The sequence below is a fragment of the Gopherus evgoodei genome, chromosome 22 (assembly GCF_007399415.2).
Source record: "Gopherus evgoodei ecotype Sinaloan lineage chromosome 22, rGopEvg1_v1.p, whole genome shotgun sequence".
Lineage (NCBI taxonomy): Eukaryota > Metazoa > Chordata > Testudines > Testudinidae > Gopherus > Gopherus evgoodei.
Genome location: NC_044343.1, coordinates 15,451,139 through 15,461,619, shown reverse-complemented (window position 1 = coordinate 15,461,619; position 10,481 = coordinate 15,451,139).

Sequence of the window (10,481 nt, the reverse complement as noted above, 5' to 3'; positions counted from 1 at the left end):
GAGACAGAGTACTGATTAGTAGCTGAATCTTTGGAGAATACCACCATGGAGGACGTGATTTGACACAAAGCTCAGGGGCACCTTATATGCTATAAGAAGTGAACCCCTAACTTGAATTTGGCAAGGTTGGAGAGGAAGTACGTTGAGCAACAGGAAAAAGTTGAAGATTGAAGAGACTGCCGAGACTCATCAAGCCCTCAGATTGCCACGTGTTCCTGCTTCTTCATGTGGGCACCAATGATACTGCCAAGAGTGACCTTGAGCGGATCACTGCAGACTACGTGGCTCTCAGAAGAAGGATAAAGGAGTTTGAGGCGCAAGTGGTGTTGTCGTCCATCCTCCCTGTGCAGGGAAAAGGCCTGGGTAGGGATCGTCGAATTGTGGAAGTCAATGAGTGGCTACGCAGGTGGTATCGGAGAGAAGGCTTTGGATTCTTTGACTATGGGATGGTGTTCCAAGAAGGAGAAGTGCTAGGCAGAGACGGGCTCCACCTAACAAAGAGAGGGACGAACATCTTCGCAAGCAGGCTGGCTAACCTAGTGAGGAGGGCTTTAAACTAGGTTCACCAAGGGAAGGAGACCAAAGCCCTGAGGTAAGTGGGGAAATGGGATACCGGGAGAAAGCACAAGCAGGAGAGTGCAAGAAGGGAGGACTCCTGTCTCAGACCAAGAAAGTGGGACGATCAGCGAGTTATCTTAAGTGCTTATACACAAATGCAAGAAGCATGGGAAACAAGCAGAGTGAACTGAAAGTCCTGGCACAATCACGGAACTATGATGTGATTGGAATATCAGAGACTTGGTGGGATAACTCACATGACTGGAGTACTGTCATGGATGGATATAAACTGTTCAGGAAAGACAGGCAGGGCAGAAAAGGTGGGGGAGTTGTGTTGTATGTAACAGAGCAGTATGACTGCTCAGAGCTCCAGTATGAAACTGCAGAAAAACCTGAGAGTCTCTGGATTAAGTTTAGAAGTGTGAGCAACAAGGGTGATGTCATGGTGAGAGTCTGCTATAGACCACCAGACCAGGGGGATGAGGTGGACGAGACTTTCTTCTGGCAACTAGCAGAAGTTACTAGATCGCAGGCCCTGGTTCTCATGGAAGACTTTAATCTCCCTGATATCTGCTGGGAGAGCAATACAGTGGTGCACAGGGAATCCAGGAAGTTTTTGGAAAGTGTGGGGGACAATTTCCTGGTGCAAGTGCTGGAGGAACCAAACAGGGGCAGAGCTCTTTTAGACCTGCTGCTCACAAACAGAGAAGAGTTAGTAGGGGAAGCAAAAGTGGATGGGAACCTGGGAGGCAGTGACCATGAGATGGTCGAGTTCAGGATCCTGACACAAGGAAGAAAGGAGAGCAGCAGAATACAAACCCTGGACTTCAGAAAAGCAGACTATGACTCCCTCAGGGAGCTGATGGGCAGGATCCCCTGGGAAAATAACATGAGGGGAAAAGGAGTCCAGGAGAGCTGGCTGTATTTTAAAGAATCCTTATTGAGGTTGCAGGAAAAAACCATCCCGATGTGTAGGAAGAATAGTAAATATGGCAGGCAACCAGCTTGACTTTACAATGTAATCCTTGCTGATCTTAAACACAAAAAAGAAGCTTACAAGAAGTGGAAGCTTGGACAAATGACCAGGGAGGAGTAAAAAAATATTGCTCAGGCAATCAGGACTGAAATCAGGAATGCCAAATCACACTTGGGGTTGCAGCTAGCAAGAGATGTTAAGAGTAACAGGAAGGGTTTCTTCAGGTACGTTAGCGACAAGAAGAAAGTCAAGGAAAGTGTGGGCCCCTTACTGAATGAGGGAGGCAACCTAGTGACAGAGGATATGGAAAAAGCTAATGTGCTCAATGCTTTTTTTGCCGCTGTCTTCACAAACAAGGTCAGCTCCCAGACTGCTGCACTGGGCAGCACAGCATGGGGAGAAGGTGACCAGCCCTCTGTGGAGAAAGAAGTGGTTTGGGACTATTCGGAAAAACTGGATGAGCACAAGTCCATAGGGCCGGATGTGCTGCATCCGAGGGGGCTAAAGGAGTTGGCGGATGTGATTGCAGAGCCATTGGCCATTATCTTTGAAAACTCATGGTGAATGGGAGAGGTCCTAGATGACTGGAAAAAGGCTAATGTAGTGCCCATCTTTAAAAAAGGGAAGAAGGAGGATCCAGGGAACTACAGGCCAGTCAGCCTCACCTCAGTCCCTGGAAAAATCATGGAGCAAGTCCTCAAGGAATTAATTCTGAAGCACTTTGAGGAGAGGAAAGTGATCAGGAACAGTCAGCATGGATTCACCAAGGGCAAGTCATGCCTGACTAACCTAATTGCCTTCTATGAGGAGATAACTGAGTCTGTGGATGAGGTGAAAGCAGCGGACGTGTTATTCCTAGACTTTAGCAAAGCTTTTGATACGGTCTCCCACAGTATTCTTGCCAGCAAGTTAAAGAAGTATGGGCTGGATGAATGGACTATAAGGTGGATAGAAAGCTGGCTAGATCATCGGGCTCAACGGGTAGTGATCAAAGGCTCCATGTCTAGTTGGCAGCTGGTATCAAGTGAAGTGCCCCAAGGGTTGGTCCTGGGGCCGGTTTTGTTCAATGTCTTCATTAATGATCTGGAGGATGGCGTGGACTGCACTCTCAGCAAGTTTGCAGATGACACTAAACTTGGAGGAGTGGTAGATATGCTGGAGGGTAGAGATAGGATACAGAGGGACCTAGACAAATTAGAGGACTGGGCCAAAAGAAACCTGATGAGGTTCAACAAGGACAAGTGCAGAGTCCTGAACTTAGGATGGAAGAATCCCATGCACTGTTACAGACTAGGGATTGAATGGCTAGGAAGCAGTTCTGCAGAAAAGGACCTAGGGGTTACAGTGGACGAGAAGATGGATATGAGTCAGTAGTGTACCCTTGTTGCCAAGAAGTAGAGGCATTGCCAGCAGATCGAGGGATGTGATCATTTCCCTCTATTCAACATTGGTGAGGCCTCATTTGGAGTACTGTGTCCAGTTTTGGGCCCCACACTACAAGAAGGATGTGGAAAAATTGGAAAGAGTCCAGTGGAGGGCAACAAAAATGATTAGGGGGATGGAGCACATGACTTCTGAGGAGAGGCTGAGGGACCTGGGATTGTTTAGTCTGCAGAAGAGAAGGATGAGGGGGGATTTGATAGCTGCTTTCAACTACCTGAAAGGGAGTTCCAAAGAGGATGGATCTAGACTGTTCTCAGTGGTAGCAGATGACAGAACAATGAGCAATGGTCTCAAGTTGCAGTGGGGGAGGTTTAGGTTGGATATTAGGAAAAACTTTTTCACTCAAAGAGTGGTGAAGCACTGGAATGGGTTACCTAGGGAGGCGGTGGAATCTCTTTCCTTAGAGGTTTTTAAGGTCAGGCTTGACAAAGCTCTGACTGGGGTGATTTAGTTGGGAATTGGTCCTGCTCTGAGCAGGGGGCTGGACTAGATACCTCCTGAGGTCCCTTCCAACCCTGATATTCTATGGTTCTATGATTCCAGGACTTTGTGAAATACTTTTTCTGCTTTAGATTTAACCAAGTATTCTGCACTGATTGCCTGGAACCTTGCTGACATACGGGAGGAATTTCAAAAAAGGAAATAGGGTTTTTAAAAGGTCACCAGTTCCTCTCTGAGTTCTTGGTTCAGGTGAAGCCCTAGAACATGGAAACAACAATGAAAGCTGTTGGGAGGTTGGTAAGCATAACAGTATCTAAATGCTCTTTCCCAGCTGTCAAAAAATGGACAACCCCAGAACTCTATCAAATTTTGAATGAAACATTAAATATGGCTGGGATAACTTTCTCAGAAGTCACCAAGCACCATCTAGATTCATTAGGGTCTGTTAAATGATGAGGTCCAGTAGCTCGGCATTGCTCCAAACGGGGGATCACCGGGTGCGTGGAACAGGCATGGCCACCTGGAAAGATGTGCTGAGAACACTGCACGCATCATCTAGCAAACAAGAAGGAGACTTTCAAATTTGCAAAGGAATGTACGGGGTGGGGCTGACAATTGGTCACCTGAGGGCAGGGCAGTAGAGTTCAAACCGATGGCCAGAGAGGTGAGAATAGACATTGTGGGATACCTCTCAGAGGCCAAGGGCAGCGCTGTAATCACCACGGTGTCTACACTGGCACCGCAGTGTCGTAGCCCCAGCATAGAAAGCTCTATGCCTCTCGTTGGGGTGAGTTTTTTAGAGTGCTGCAACTGTGCAGTTTCTGTGCACTAAGTAGCTTGGTAGTGTGTACACCTCGGGAGTTACAGCACAGAAAGCTGCTTTACTGAGCACAGACTTGCCAGTGTAGATAGGGCCTAAGCAACAACCCATCTTTCACAGAAATTCTGCCTTTTATCCTCTTCACTTAGGGCCTGCTCTAAAGGAACATTTTCCTGAGCAACAACAGACTCTTTCTGGGTTTCACTTAAATCCAGAATCACCTCTGGGACAACTGATAAATTTTCAAGTAGCATAAACAGAGGCACTTTCAGACAAAGAACTGGAGAGAAACTTTTCCTCAGCAGACATGCTGCTGCTATTCAAAACAGACACAAATTGGGAGTCATCCTTTCCTTTGTCCCAGCACCCATCGCCGATTTCAGACACATACCTGAAAACTGGGACAGCTTCCTTAACAGGCAAATTGCCACTCCTAACAGATAAACTCCACATTATACTGAGCTTCTCTAAGCAAATCATGTCTCCATTTACTTTCACAAACTTTATTTGCCAACAATCCATCACCCATAAAAAGTTTACCCCTTTCTTCCTCAATTAGGGCTTCAACCTGACCATCAACTTTAATCTGCTCTAGACAAACATTTTCCTGATTAATGAGTTCTCTCCGTGCTTTATCTAATTCTAGATTTACTCCTGAGATACTAGACAGACATTCAGAAACTTCATTTACAGACAAAGAGTTATTTTCCACCTTCCCCAGGTTAGAGACACCCTCTCCCTGGTAATAGCAAAACTGGTTAAACACAGACAACTGCTTAGAGTCAAACAACATCTCAACATTATGTGGCAAACTCAGGACACTTAGCTACCAAGAGAGGGGTAGTAATTAGTCCCAGAAGGCTTAACCATGGAGGAATAAGGTTCAGCTGGAACAGGGGTTACCAGGGAGGTAATTAGTTTCAGCTGGCCCCAATGGCTGGAGACCTTTTTAAACCCTCCCTGGCAGGGAAGCAGGGGGGAGGAGAGAAGTAGAGTAGCTGTCAGTGAGTAGAGGCAGCTGAACTCTAAAACTTTTCTTGCAAAGCAGGTTGCACTCTCCCCAGAAGGAGAGGACAACAGAACAAGGGCCTGACTGAGAAGGGATCAGCCAGACCCTGCACGACTGTGAAGGGCTTTTGCTTTGCCCAAGCCTGTCTCCAAGGCTGAGAAGGACTGAGCTAGGGGAGGAGAGACAGGTACTTTGCCACACGTGGTGTCAGGAGTGGGATGTACTAGTGAGTGAGGCTCGGTGGCATGCCATCACAGAGCAAGGGGAAAAAAAAAAAAGAGATTTTTTTTTTTTTTTGAAAAATGGAGGATGTGCTGAAGGTGTTGATGCAGGCCTCGGCAGCTCAACAGGAGGCTACCCAAGTACAGGTGGCGGCCCAGCGAGAGTCCGTACGGGTACAACAGGAGACCAACCAGCTGCTGCTGAGCCAGGCGGCCCAAGATCGAGCCACCCTGACCGAGGTAGTGAACCAGTTGAAAGCCCTGACCACGATGACGCACGCGGCCCAGGGGACCCGGCCGCTACAGGCAAGCACCTACTTACAGAAGATGACAACGGATGACGATATAGAGGGGTATCTCCTCGCATTCGAGAGGACGGCACTGCGGGAGGCCTGGCCCCAAGACCAGTGGGCAGGTCTGCTGGCTCCATTCCTGTGTGGGGAGGCCCAGAAAGCCTACTTCGACATGACCACAAAAGCAGCTATGGATTACCCTCAGCTGAAGGCGGAAATCCTGGCTAGGACAGGCGTGACGCCAGCCATAAGGGCCCAGCGCTTCCACGAGTGGAAGTACCAGGAGGACAAACCACCGAGGTCCCAGCTATTTGATTTGCTACACCTTGTGTGGAAGTGGCTCCGCCCCGAGGCCCGTGGGCCGGAGAAGGTAGTAGAAACCTTGGTATTGGACAGGTACATGAGAGGGTTGCCGCCGGACATACGGGGGTGGGTCCGCCAAAATGATCCCTCCTCTTATGACGATCTAGTTGCTCTCGTGGAGAGGCACTTGGCAGCCCAAGAACTTTCTCAGACCCCTGAGCGAGGAAGGCGCCAGTATCGGAGACCAGCCTCTGCACCGAGGCCCTGGTTTGCCCCAGCTCCAGGCCGGAAAATGGAGGGGAGGCAGGATGCGGAAGAGCCGCCGGCAGTCCCAGAGAGACTGGAGGACTGGGGAAGAAAGGCTCAGGGGATAAATCCCAGCAGCCCGAAAAATAGGGGGCTGCCCCGAGGGGGGTACCGCTATTATGCCTGTGGTGAATTAGGGCATATTGCTGCCCAATGCCCTAATCTAGGAGAGCCCACGCAGTGTGAACTGGGAGATATAGGGGGACCATGTGAGCTAATAAGTCTAGTCGGGGTTGCGATGGTCCCCCATAGGTACACTAGACCCGTTAAGCTGAATGGTATAGAGACCACAGCTTTAATAGACTCGGGAATTGCAGTCACACTGGTCTCAGGGAAGCTGGTCAGGCCAGGCCAACTATCTCAGGCCAAGCGCTCGGGAATATCCTGTGTACATGGGGATATCAGCTATTACCCGACTGTCCCCATATGCATAGAAGTTCTAGGGAACCCCGCTGAATTGACAGTGGGAGTCGTCCCGAAACTCCCTTACCCTGTCCTTATCGGACGAGACTTCCCGGGGTTTGATGGCCTACTCCCCGGGGACAAGGGAGAAGGAAAGAAGGACTCTGGGACCCAAAGGGTGGCCCAGATCGGGGACCCTCTCCCCACCTTCCACGAGTTTAGCCAGGATGTGTTCTTCCCACCAGGGAAGTCCAGGAAGACTCGAAGGGAACGGAGGGCGGATAAAAGGAGGGGGACGAGGATCCTGACATGGTACCTGACGCCTACACTAGCAGGGGAAAGAGGGAACTCAACTGACAGCGGGACGGGGTCGGCCAACTACAAACAAATTGTTGGACCGGGTTCCCCAGGCTCTGTCCCTGAGGGGGAGACGGAGATAGACCCCCCTGAAATAGGGCCAATAGGGACCACACGCGGGACTTTTGGTCAGGATCAGGCCAATGATCCCATATACCACAACATTTTTAAGGAAGTAGTCGAGGTAAATGGGGTCCCAGTGGAGGGGAGAACTAAGGGCCCAGGGTTGTATTATATGATTAAAAAAGATCTTCTGTATAGAGTAGACCGTGTCCAAGAGCAAGTCATCGAACAACTCTTGGTCCCCCAGAAGCATCAAAAAGCGGTAATGGGTCTGGCCCACAGTCATCTATTTGGGGCCCACCTAGGGATGGATAAGACCCTCGATCGGATTCTACAGAGGTTTTTTTGGCCTGGTATTTATGTGGCCGTCAGGTGATATTGTTCCTCCTGTCCAGAGTGCCAAATACATGGGCCCCGACCATACTTAAGGGCCCCTCTGGTACCTCTGCCAATTATTGAGGTTCCATTCGAACGAATAGCTATGGACATAGTGGGGCCATTGGAGAAGTCTGGCCGGGGCCATCAATACATCCTGATAGTACTAGATTACGCCACCCGATACCCCGAGGCCATCCCCCTATGGAATGCCATGTCCAAGACCATAGCCAAAGAGTTAGTCCAGATATTCTCCAGAGTACGGATACCTAAGGAGATCCTGACGGACCAAGGGACCCCCTCTGTTTCTAAACTGATGACGGACTTGTGTACCATGCTCCACATACGGACCCTCAGAACGTCGGTCTACCACCCCCAGACCGATGACCTTGTTGAACGTTTTAATAGGACGTTGAAGAACCTGTTATGGAAGGTGATTAGCCGCTACGGAAAAGACTGGGATGCCCTGCTACCTTATGTACTGTTTGCCGTACAGGAAGTTCCTCAGGCTTCCACTGGATTCTCCCCCTTCGAGCTGTTATATAGTCGACACCCCAGGGGCATACTGGACCTGGCTAAAGAAGACTGGGAAGAACAGTCGAACCAGGGGAGAAACATTGTAGAACATGTGCTGCAAATGAAAGACCGAATAGCCCGAATCACCCCTCTTGTGCGTGAACACACGGAGAAGGCCCAAGGGACGCAACGGACGTACTACAATCGTCAAGCACGGTCCCGGAAGTTCCAGGTGGGGGACCGGGTGATGGTGCTCATACCCACGGCGGAAAGCAAGCTCCTGGCCAGATGGCAGGGGCCCTATGAGGTAATCGAAGCCGTAGAAGTTGACTATAAGGTCCGGCAGCCAGGTCGCCGGAAGCAGGAGCAGATCTACCATATAAATCTGCTGAAACCTTGGTGGGATAGAGAAGCTCTGGTAGCTGCGCTGGGGGCACCATCCCCTAAAGGCGATCAGCCCAACCTGGTAGGAATATCCCCAGAGCTGACCCCGGAACAACGATCCGAAGTGGTCAGCCTGATCAAACGCAACCAAGATGTGTTCTCAGAAAAGCCAGGCAGGACTACTGAGGTTCACCATCACATCTTCACAGAACCTGGAGTGAAGGTGCACATCAAGCCATACCGGATCCCGGAGGCCAAGAGAGAAGAGATTACGAAAGAGGTCAGGAAGATGCTGGCCTTAGGAGTCATTGAAGAGTCTCATAGTCAATGGTCCAGTCCCGTGGTTTTAGTGCCTAAGCCAGACAGCAGTATGAGGTTCTGCAATGACTTCCACAAGCTAAACGAGGTGTCCCGATTTGACTCCTACCCTTTACCCAGGATAGATGAGCTGATTGACAAACTGGGAAAAGCCCGTTTCATGTCTACCCTTGATCTTACTAAGGGCTATTGGCAGATCCCCCTGGCTAAAGCCGACAAGGTGAAGACGGCCTTTGCAACCCAAGAAGGACTATATCAGTACACTGTTCTTCCTTTTGGATTGCATGGGGCTCCTGCTACCTTCCAGCGGCTGATGGACAAACTGTTACGGTCCCATGGGGAGTACGCTGCTGCCTATCTTGATGATGTCATCATATATAGCCCCGACTGGGAGACACACCTAAGAAAGGTAGAGGCAGTCCTGGATACCCTGATAAAGGCCAGACTGACTGCAAATCCCTCCAAATGTTTGATCGGATTACCTAAGGCCAAATACCTTGGATATATTGTGGGGAGGGGCGTGGTGAGACCCCAACTCAACAAGCTAGATGCCATACAGAAGTGGCCCCGACCACTCCGGAAAAAACAGGTCCGAGCATTCCTGGGACTCGTGGGGTGCTATAGACGTTTCATTCCCCACTTCGCCACCAGGGCATGCCCACTAATGGACCTGACCAGAGCTCGGGGCCCAGATATAGTAAAATGGTCTGCTGAGGCCGAAGCCGCTTTTGCAGATCTGCGAACGGCCCTCTGCACAGACCTCGTACTGATAGCCCCAGACTGGAGGGAGGAGTTTATCCTGCAAACAGACGCCTCTGAAGTAGGGCTGGGGCAGTGCTTTCACATATGGTCAGAGATGACGAACACCCCGTCCTCTTCCTCAGTAGAAAGCTCCTGCCTAGGGAACAGAAGTACGCCATAGTGGAAAAGGAATGCTTGGTGGTAAAATGGGCCGTTGAAAGCCTCCACTACTATCTGCTTGGACGGAGGTTTACCCTGGTCACGGACCATGCCCCGTTGCAGTGGATGCACCAAAACAAGGACAAAAATGCGAGAGTAACGAGATGGTTCCTATCGCTTCAACCCTTCCACTTCACGGTACGACACAGGTCGGGAGCCCAACACGGCAATGCGGATGGCCTGTCGAGGGTGCACTGCTTTCCGACCCAAGTAGCCCAACCCCGTAGTGTTGAGCAGGGGGGCGGGATATGTGGCAAACTCAGGACACTTAGCTACCAAGAGAGGGGTAGTAATTAGTCCCAGAAGGCTTAACCATGGAGGAATAAGGTTCAGCTGGAACAGGGGTTACCAGGGAGGTAATTAGTTTCAGCTGGCCCCAATGGCTGGAGACCTTTTTAAACCCTCCCTGGCAGGGAAGCAGGGGGGAGGAGAGAAGTAGAGTAGCTGCCAGCGAGTAGAGGCAGCTGAACTCTAAAACTTTAGACCCTGCGCGACTGTGAAGGGCTTTTGCTTTGCCCAAGCCTGTGTCTCCAAGGCTGAGAAGGACTGAGCTAGAAGAGGAGAGACAGGTACTTTGCCACAATTATTATAAACTGGACTTTCAGGATAATACAGTTTCTGCTGTTCTTCCACTGCTTTCTTGATTTGGAGCTTAAGTCTGGCAACCCTCTCCTCAGCAGCCAGTAGTTCCATGTCCTTGCTGAGGCTTCTTTCTCTCTTTCAGCAACTTCTTTTT